Source organism: Acyrthosiphon pisum, chromosome A1 (genome assembly GCF_005508785.2).
Source record: "Acyrthosiphon pisum isolate AL4f chromosome A1, pea_aphid_22Mar2018_4r6ur, whole genome shotgun sequence".
Lineage (NCBI taxonomy): Eukaryota > Metazoa > Arthropoda > Insecta > Hemiptera > Aphididae > Acyrthosiphon > Acyrthosiphon pisum.
In genome coordinates this window covers 59,691,586-59,701,064 of record NC_042494.1, presented here as the reverse complement: position 1 = coordinate 59,701,064, position 9,479 = coordinate 59,691,586, and the positions used below count along the sequence as shown (strand labels likewise).

The window sequence follows — 9,479 nt, the reverse complement described above, 5'->3', positions numbered from 1 at the left end:
AATTACATTTTAAAATCTTAGTTCTAAAAAGAAAAATTTTTACGAATTATCTAACTAAAAATAATTTGCTAATTTTCGTGATTTTTACATATTTTGTCAATTTTTGAACTTTAAATGCTAATTAAAAAAAACTGTGACTAAGGATTTTTAATATTTTTCAAATGTCATTGTAACAATATAGTAGGAGCCTTGTATTAAATTTTCAAGTATTTTTCCTCAACAAATAAAGTTTTATTGACATTCATAGAAAAAAAAACTATTTAAATTGGAAACTGAAATTGTCCGTAAACAGCTCAAAACAAATCAAAATATTTTGAAAATTTTATCATGTATAGAAAATGGAAATATAAACAACCAGTGAAAATTTCATGTATCTACAGTCATTCGTTTTAAAGTTACACTAAAAACCAAAATCAATTTTCTCGAAAACAGATTTTGTGTAAAAATTCCCGTTTTTCCTTAATTTTTCTTTTGTTTTTCACGGCGCTTTTGAAAACTATTGGAAATTTCAAATGTTGACCTCCCGAATGCACCAACTAGATTCACTTTCCTATCAGAAAAAGTACTGTTGAAGAAAATCCAAGCACTTTTACTGTCCTAAAAGGTGATGACAGATACAAAAAAAAAATTAAAAAATTAAAAAATAAAAAAAAATAAAAAAAAAATAAAAAAAAAACACACATCATTGTAAAATCAATACATTCATCGTTCCACTCAGAATCTAAAATTATATTATAATACCAATACATATAAACATTTTCCCAGACATTGCTACAAACCCCTCAGCCACCCCTATAAATACGCCCCAGGACCATTAAGTCTGGACAAAGAGAAGTAAAAACAGTTTCATCGCCACGGTTTTACCCATTACATTTATTTGATGACTTTTTTCTTCTTCGTTACAAATATTTTTCTTCGATTCAGCTATGTGTACTTTGTTGTACAGTGTATTATTTAATTAAACCCAACTACCTATATTAATTAAAAACATAATTTATTTCACCATTACAACTAGCAATCTATTGTGTGCCGTTCGTAACGAGTAATAAATTATATACTATAATACTAATGGCATCTGCTACTGAAGTTGTATAAGAGATCAATAAAAAATATATATATATATTTTATATACATATCACAAACGTACCATGGTGGCATAGTTTATATTACAATGTTATATTAGTATCGCTACATCTATAATCTATATTCCATAAAGGTATAATATGGTATAATTGTATAATAATAATATATTATCCTGCAGACGAATCATTTATAGGTAGGTAATAATTCAATTATTTAGTTGTATACGATGTGTATACCTATACGTTAAATATACCTATATATTATAATTTATATTATGAAGTATAAAATATATACATGCGTACTAATATTATTTATTTAAATTTATTTACTACACAGTGGCCACCGAATAATATACAGAATTTAGTGAAACAAGACAAAAAACTATTAATAAATATCCACCCACAACTATACATAACACGTATACTTACATTATCATATATTTTAATGTGTATAACCAGTAGGTATTATATGTAGAATGATATCATGTTTTCATTGAAGATACTGCGCCACTGTGGTACTATAAACTACTAGTTGCTACAATTGTATAGTAATAATACTACCCAAAAAGTAATGTGCTCAGACTTAATTGATTTCCCACTAATTACAGCTCTAAAAACAAAAACCACCCACAATCCTTGAAAATTAATTGAAGCAGTGGCTTTACTGTTTAGTAGGTATACTAGGTAGTGTGCATTATATTGTAATATGGGCGTCACATTATTAGTATTTAATTCACAACTATTATGTATAAGATATAATTCAAAAAACGGCTAGTTAATAGTTACATGAAATATTATAAAAATATGTGAAATCCAGTTTGACTATTGTTTAGAAATAATAATACACATTTTTTTAAATTTAGGTACTTATCTATTAGTTTATTTGACTAATATAAAATCCAAAAGTACCCGCTCATAATATCTTTATCCGTAAAAACTATAACTATAACTTGAATGGCTTTTATTTGGCCAATATTTTTATACTGGTCGGCTCGGTTTTTTTATATAGGGAAATAAAAAGTCTAAAAAATATTTTACAACAGTACTTAGTTCATACGAGTTTAATCGATGGGGCACCCACACAAACCACTGCCCAATGGTACCAATACTTAAGCTGAAACATGGTTACATATATACAAGGTGTTCAAAAAATTTGGAAATGCTTTTATTACTGTTTGCATTTTTTTGTATCTAAATAATAGCAATAACCAATAACACTGCTTCACATTTATTAGGCAAAATATTTAAACACCTCATAAATTATAATATCATAGTATCGTTTATCAGTCCTAACTAGTCTAATGACCGTTTCCAAACTTTTTAAACAACCTGTATGTGGCATGTAAGCATATTTTTTGAATTCACTTTAGGATTTTAGTCAAAGCCTATAATTTTAACCTATATAGTTTAACAACAGATTTTCTCCTAACGTTCACCGAACACAATAATTTACAGACAAGTCAATAGGTAAAAAGGCAACAATAGGGTTTTAATGATATTATTATGATATAATAATAATAATTCTACAAAAAACTACTGTCTTGGAATATTCCTTTCGATCGAATACAATTATTATTATTTATTAAGTATTAAATCATATAGGTAATATGTGATCATTATAATAATGTTTTGGTCCAGCTGAATAGATAAGCTAAGAAAATGTGGGTGCTGCATATACAAACGCATAATATGGCGGCGGCTTAGATACGTTATATTAAGCCCCCCCCCCCGCTTTAACTTTTATTAAATTCATTAAACTTTTTTTAATATCGTTTCACGATATTTTCACGTGTTGAGATTGTTATGAAACAATCTTAATATACCTTTTGTTTAATCCTGTGTTCAACATATTCATTTAATCACACCAACCATGCCTATAGATAGGTACCTTAGTACGTACGTCACTAATTATACTCACGATTATAAAATATAATAATAATGCTAAATGCACCAACTGCTATTTTAAATTATTTTAGATTGAATTATGACATAACATCATTATGAAGAGTCATCGTGATGAGTGATGACCAATGTACTACATTACGCGGTTAGCCGCTATTCGCTATAGACATAAGTACCATAAGTACCCATCCAATAAACCGTATGGCGTATAGTACACGACACAATATACAATTATACAAATGTACGATGATATAAACGGCAGTTTCATGGCCGAGATACCGTGTTTTCCGGCGCATAGAGTACTACGAATTTATATAGAACTTTTCTGGTTAACCACAATACAACTCGCAGTCGGAGTATTGGACACGTTCGGAAAAACATGGGAAGGTGTCACTGAACCATTTATTGACAAAATCTCGTGAGGTTCTAGACTGGTGTGGTCCAACAACCGACCGTGGTAAGCACGACCGACACATTTCTTATGGGGCATGGGTGTACCTACCGACGTTTTTTTCCAAGACCGTCTTAACCTTCTGATACTCTATAGACTATCACACTGATTTTCGCGCCCTTGAGTGACGAGTGCGAGTGCAGTTTTCCGTATTTTAACAGCCCACTAACAAACTGGCGGTCCTTGGGTACGTTTTTATTTCTTACATAGTTTTTTATTATATATAATATATATAATATACTATATATAGTCTCCATTTCTTCAACTTTTAACTCTTGAGATATTTTCAGTCAGCGTGCCCTCCCATTCATGACTTGGACGGCCCAAAATTGTCACGGCCCACCGAGTTTGACTCAGTAACTCGCCGGGCCAATGCGGCCCTGTGCGAGTGTAGTATGCTACATACTGTATATCTACCTACCTATATAGTGTTGTCAACCCCCTCCCCCCGAAATTAGTTCCTTTATTCGCTACTGCTGTTGTGAATCCATCGAAACTCCGGTCACAAAACCTATCTTAACTGTTTTCGCGTTAGCGTCCGAGAGTGCGTATTATAATAAATAGTGTATGCGGAAATGTATGCAATACTGAATATATGTCTGCAGGATCATCAGCTTCGGACCTACGCTCGTAAGTCGTAAAATGTTAGGCACCAATTACCAAAAGAAACCAGAACACGGGAGAATAATATGAATGAAGAAGAAATAAGTATGTTAAATGATTCAGACATGGGATATAAACCAGCCAAATTTTTTAATCTCAATTTGCCCCATGGCCCACCACTTGAAAAAACCCGCCTCTGACAAGGTATAATAATCATGTAGTTAGACAATTTTTAGTATTATCCTAAAAGTTATAACATTTGCATATAAATATCAAGCAGCTAGTATACATGATTTATTATTATCGTCGGTTCATTTATACGTTTGCAACATACCTATAATCTATATTATGTGTATTTTTATAAATTACAATTTGTTATAAGTTTATAATATCGTATACAAATATAGAGAAATGAGAATACTGAAACTTGTACAACCTACATTATTATGGAAAATTATTAGGACAATAGGCTAAGTGATAGAAGTTTATTCCAGATGCTCGGAGCGTACCGATGTCTTGAACACAAAAATATTTCATATTCATAAATCATAATAAGATCAGTGATTAGAAAAACCGAACAGCTTTTAAAAATAATTTGTTTTGCAAACCTAGTGTGTAAATTCTAAAAATATATTTGCATTTTAACAATTATTTGTCCGTATAACTTACATTTTTTTTTTAAATATTATAGTACATGAAATCAGAAATATGCATATGCCCTACAAGCAATAAAATGTTACACTTTGATGGTTCAAAACCAAAATATTTGTTGACTCAGAAAATTTTAGCTAATTGCGTATTAAAAGCACGTTGGGTTACATCACTAGATGGCCTCTCTCCTCATATTATCATATCATCATGTAAATAAAATATACAATATTGTCATCATATTTTACTATAATGCTCACGGAGTATACCTAGATAGTTAATTTTGTAGTAATAAAAATAAGAATTTTACTATTATAATTGAGATTTGAGGGTAAAGTTCAGATCACTTTTAATATTAAGCAGTTTAGTATGGATAAGGTATTTATGTAAATAATATTGAAATAACATAATAAATCATGGCAAAAAATTACAAAATATAAAAATATAACATTATTTGTAGGAAATAAGCAATTAGGTATAATGTAACAAACGACCCTAAATGCATCTATATAGTATATAATATAATATAGACAGTATATATATATATTTTTTGTTACGCTGTCTTGTACATTTTTCATTTCTATATGACCGTTTACAGGTTTCGCGAGTAATTTTCATTATTTAGGAAAACAGAACAAAAAAAGTCTTGTTATTTTATTTTTTTAAACGTTAATTTCTTTATTTTTATTCTTTCATCCTAGCGACGATGGGTGTATTTATACAAATGATTATTATCGTTGGCATTCTCATTGTTCAGTGTATGAGTGTGTGTGTGTATGCCGCCACCAGCCGGCAATGACGTGAAACAGATTGGCGCCGGCCGGTGACTGGAATACGACGACGGCGGCGGCGGCGGAGACGTCGACGTTTACCCGCCGTTTTTATGCACGCAACAGCGTCTTCGTTCATTTCTTATTTGGTATGACCGGTTATACACACACGCATGCACTACATATTATAATATTATATATGTATTTATATCATTATGTATTAAAACATTCGGTCGAATTAAGTGGGAAAAAATAGCACCTAATATTATAATGGTATCATATATTTAAACCTTAAACGGCGTGTCGTACATAATAATAACAATTGTTGTTATTATAATTGGTTATGCATGTCCGGATTTTTGTCTCACACATATTATTTTATAGTTCATACCTCCGCATACAACCGAATAGTGTAGTATTATTATTATTATAATGATTTGACAATGGTAAACGGCATATATTCACCATAGTGAACTTTAAAATATCATCATCATAATAATAAAAAGTTGATCGCGTATGTGCGTGCGTGAGATTTTGGCATTGCATAATAATATTATGACGTATTATTGAGGACCATTGTCACAGTGACGTTTAAAATGATGCCATTGACAAAAACGAAAACACACGGGTAAGGCGGCGGGTCATCCGGAAATACCCGCCACCGTGCTTCGCGTTCAATCATGGTCCAAAAAGACGTATTATGTATGAACATATTATTATAATATGATGGCAGTCATCTAACCCTAGTATGATTATATCGTGTGTACTGGACTATAGTGGTGGTGGTGAAAAGGGATAATGATGGTTCTCCCGGGAGACCTTTCGTTTTTACATAATACTGTGATAAAAACATACCTACCCTCGTATAGTCGTACCTTCGCCTAATATATAATTTTTGTGTATTTAGTACTCGTTGTGACGGTTATGGGCTGTGTGATATAATAACATACATAATGATTTGTAAACATTATGTTGTTGTTATTACATATATTATTGCATCTCTGAGTAAAAGCCCTTCGTAATCCGCTTATATTATAATATACTATAAAAAAAAAAAAAAAAATAGTACCTATTTAAATATAGTATATAGTTCATTGTATCAGGATCGGTATAATATCATTAATGGATCTAAATCATCGAGCAAAGTCGCGAATTATAAAACTCTTAGTTGGTATAGATGACGTATTAATGTATTACTTGTAGGAACAATTTATAAGTGCTAGTGCATAAATAATAGTTGTTATGATTTTATATCGTATGTTTTTCAGCCTATTATATCAGCGTTTCTCAACCTGTGGTACGCGGAAACCTCATAAGTGGTATGCCAAGAAAATCTTCCTTTATAAAAAGAAAAATGGAATGGATCATTATTCACATTAAATATTATTTGGTATATTTGATATTAATAATAATATAAATAATAATTATTTATTGTACATATTTCATTTTATTTTTGTGCATTAAATGCTTATATTGTAATAATTTTGTAGTTCCTAAAATTAAGTATATATAAATAACGTATACATTTTTGATACTAAAAAAAAAAAGGTTATTCGGTCAAGTGGTACACGAAAATGTTCAAACTTTGTAGGTGGTACGTGGCTATGAAAAGGTTTAGATCCGCTGTATTATATTATTATTAGTTATATAATACTTATTCTTTATCAATTATTATTAAGTAGTAGCTCAAAATACATTGGTGATGAGTTGATTTTGTGAATATTTCTCTGCTGACACAAACATTCTGTTAATTTTTTACGGGGTTATTAAAAAGGAAACACACAGCTTTGTGTTGGGAAAATTATGTGGAACCCCATTAAAATTTCCTAAATACTCCTCCATTGGTCTGATCATTATAAAATGTGAAAAATTAATAAATACTTCAAACTATATTGCTTTATTGTTACACACATGACACAACTACACAAGGATAAAATTGAAGTCATCTCAACCTCGGTCGAGTATTTATTTGGAATGTACGCTAAATCGTTCGGAACATACTGCGGGACACCCTGTGAGATATATGTTGTAGGTGCAAAGTGCGTATCGAAGTCGTTGGCCGCGTCTAGACGCTCAATGCACGATGGACATGTATTATTGTGTGATTACTTGGCAGTTTTACGAGACTGCGGTGTGTACTTATATATTATGTATATGTATGGTAAATGCTTATATATATATATATACTAATATGTAAATGTGTATAACTATAAAGTGCAGGTCAGTGATTTATTATTTTTGGATGAATATTAGTGAAGGAGAGCTGCTAACTTGACTGTTTAGTGTTTACTACACGTTTGAACTAAATTAATTAAAATGTTATTTACCTACCTAATAATTAGTTTGCAATCGTTTAGGCAACAAAATAAGGGTAATATTTATTTTTGACAAATTTGAAATTACAATATCATACATTTTACTGTAAAGACACTGTTATAATTTTTGATAAATCGATGGCTTTCAGCTTATACCTTATATCATTTTTAAAACGGTTTAAAATTTTGATTGATATCAATTAAAATTATTAAAATAATTGTTTATATTCGCATATGACTTTAAATATTTATAATTTAAATGTACCTAATATTATTATAAAATATAATAAAGTAAGATCGTGAAAAATATTAGATTATTTTAGTATGCAAAAGCATTATACACCCATTGCTCGACGTATTTAATATTATTAAATTAAAAGTTGTAGTAGTAGCTGTAAAGTCACTATTATTACCCATATGGCTATATAATATAGAAATAAGTAAATAAGTATAGTACAATTCTCTAATTTATTTCGTGTATCTAAGTAAACTTACAATAAAAACATATCACATAACGATATAAATTATTCTTTAAAAATAAAAATTGAAAAATTACAATAAAATATACTGAATATTATAGGCAGATAAATATTTTTCTGAATTTAACATTATTATTTGTATGTATATACTATAAGAGCACATTCGATTGCAGATATCTAAGTAAATATTAAAATGTATTGTCTAATTAAAATAGCAGATATAATGTATGTACTATAATCATGGTCTATGTTTTACATTTATATTTTTTTCTAATAATTTGTATATAGCCATATAGATATAGGTATATAAAAATAGATTCAAATAAAATAGGAAATAATAATATGAACTAGGTATAAACCAATCAGAAGTTTCTTTTAATTCCGAAGTTTTAAACGGTTATAAACGACGTGTTTAATATACTTTGCAAAGTTATTTTTCTATGTAAATTGTTAGTAGTTATACTGTGAAATCTACAAATCTAAGTGATGGTTTATCTTGTAAAAGCTTTTGAATAATGAAATTCCAATAATTTCGTACTGCTTTTATGTTAGTTCACCCAATAAATTTAGTTGCCAAATTATAGGCGTACAAAATAAACTCGTGTATCTCAGTATTTTTTCAATTAACTATACGCTTTCATAGTTTTTGTATTCTGTGGAATGGACCATATATAATGCGTACTTAAAGATAGATATTATTACTAAATCACAAAATTATAATATGATATCTATTATTTTTGTTTCAAATTAGAAATTAAAATTTGATAAAATAAATCTATTCTACTAGTCCAAAAAAACATTCTTTAATATTTTATTTTTAAATTTAAACAATATTCAAAATACATAGAATCCCTATCATATGTCAAACAATATTTTTAATATTATATTATTATCTTTACGGCTTTAAATAATGTTATATAATAATATTATATTTAGCCAGAGTAATTTTAATTTTTGTATTGTTTGAAGTTTGAAGTCCTAATCTACCAAAATACACCATCGCGTGCTCTTTCGCGGTCTGGATAAAATATTTCACGAAACGATACAGGTAGGTTCGTTTACATTTTTAGCCGACGGCCGCGGCGACGTCGCCGTGATACGGAGGTAAAAAGCCACGCAAATCGTTCATGTGAAACGTTATAATATTTTTCAGATAACAAAAGTAATGGTTGAAAATAAAAGATAACGCGTTCAAACTTAATAGTCGTTTTGAGAAATCCGTATTTCTC

At 29.4% G+C, this 9,479-nt stretch overlaps 1 protein-coding gene across 1 annotated transcript in view; it reads right to left on the bottom strand.

The window, feature by feature from the left end:
• LOC100161569 (dorsal-ventral patterning protein Sog) overlaps positions 1-9,479 on the bottom strand; it is a 34,237-nt gene that overhangs the window by 23,068 nt on the left and 1,690 nt on the right. The gene's annotated exons all lie outside the window — the stretch shown is intronic.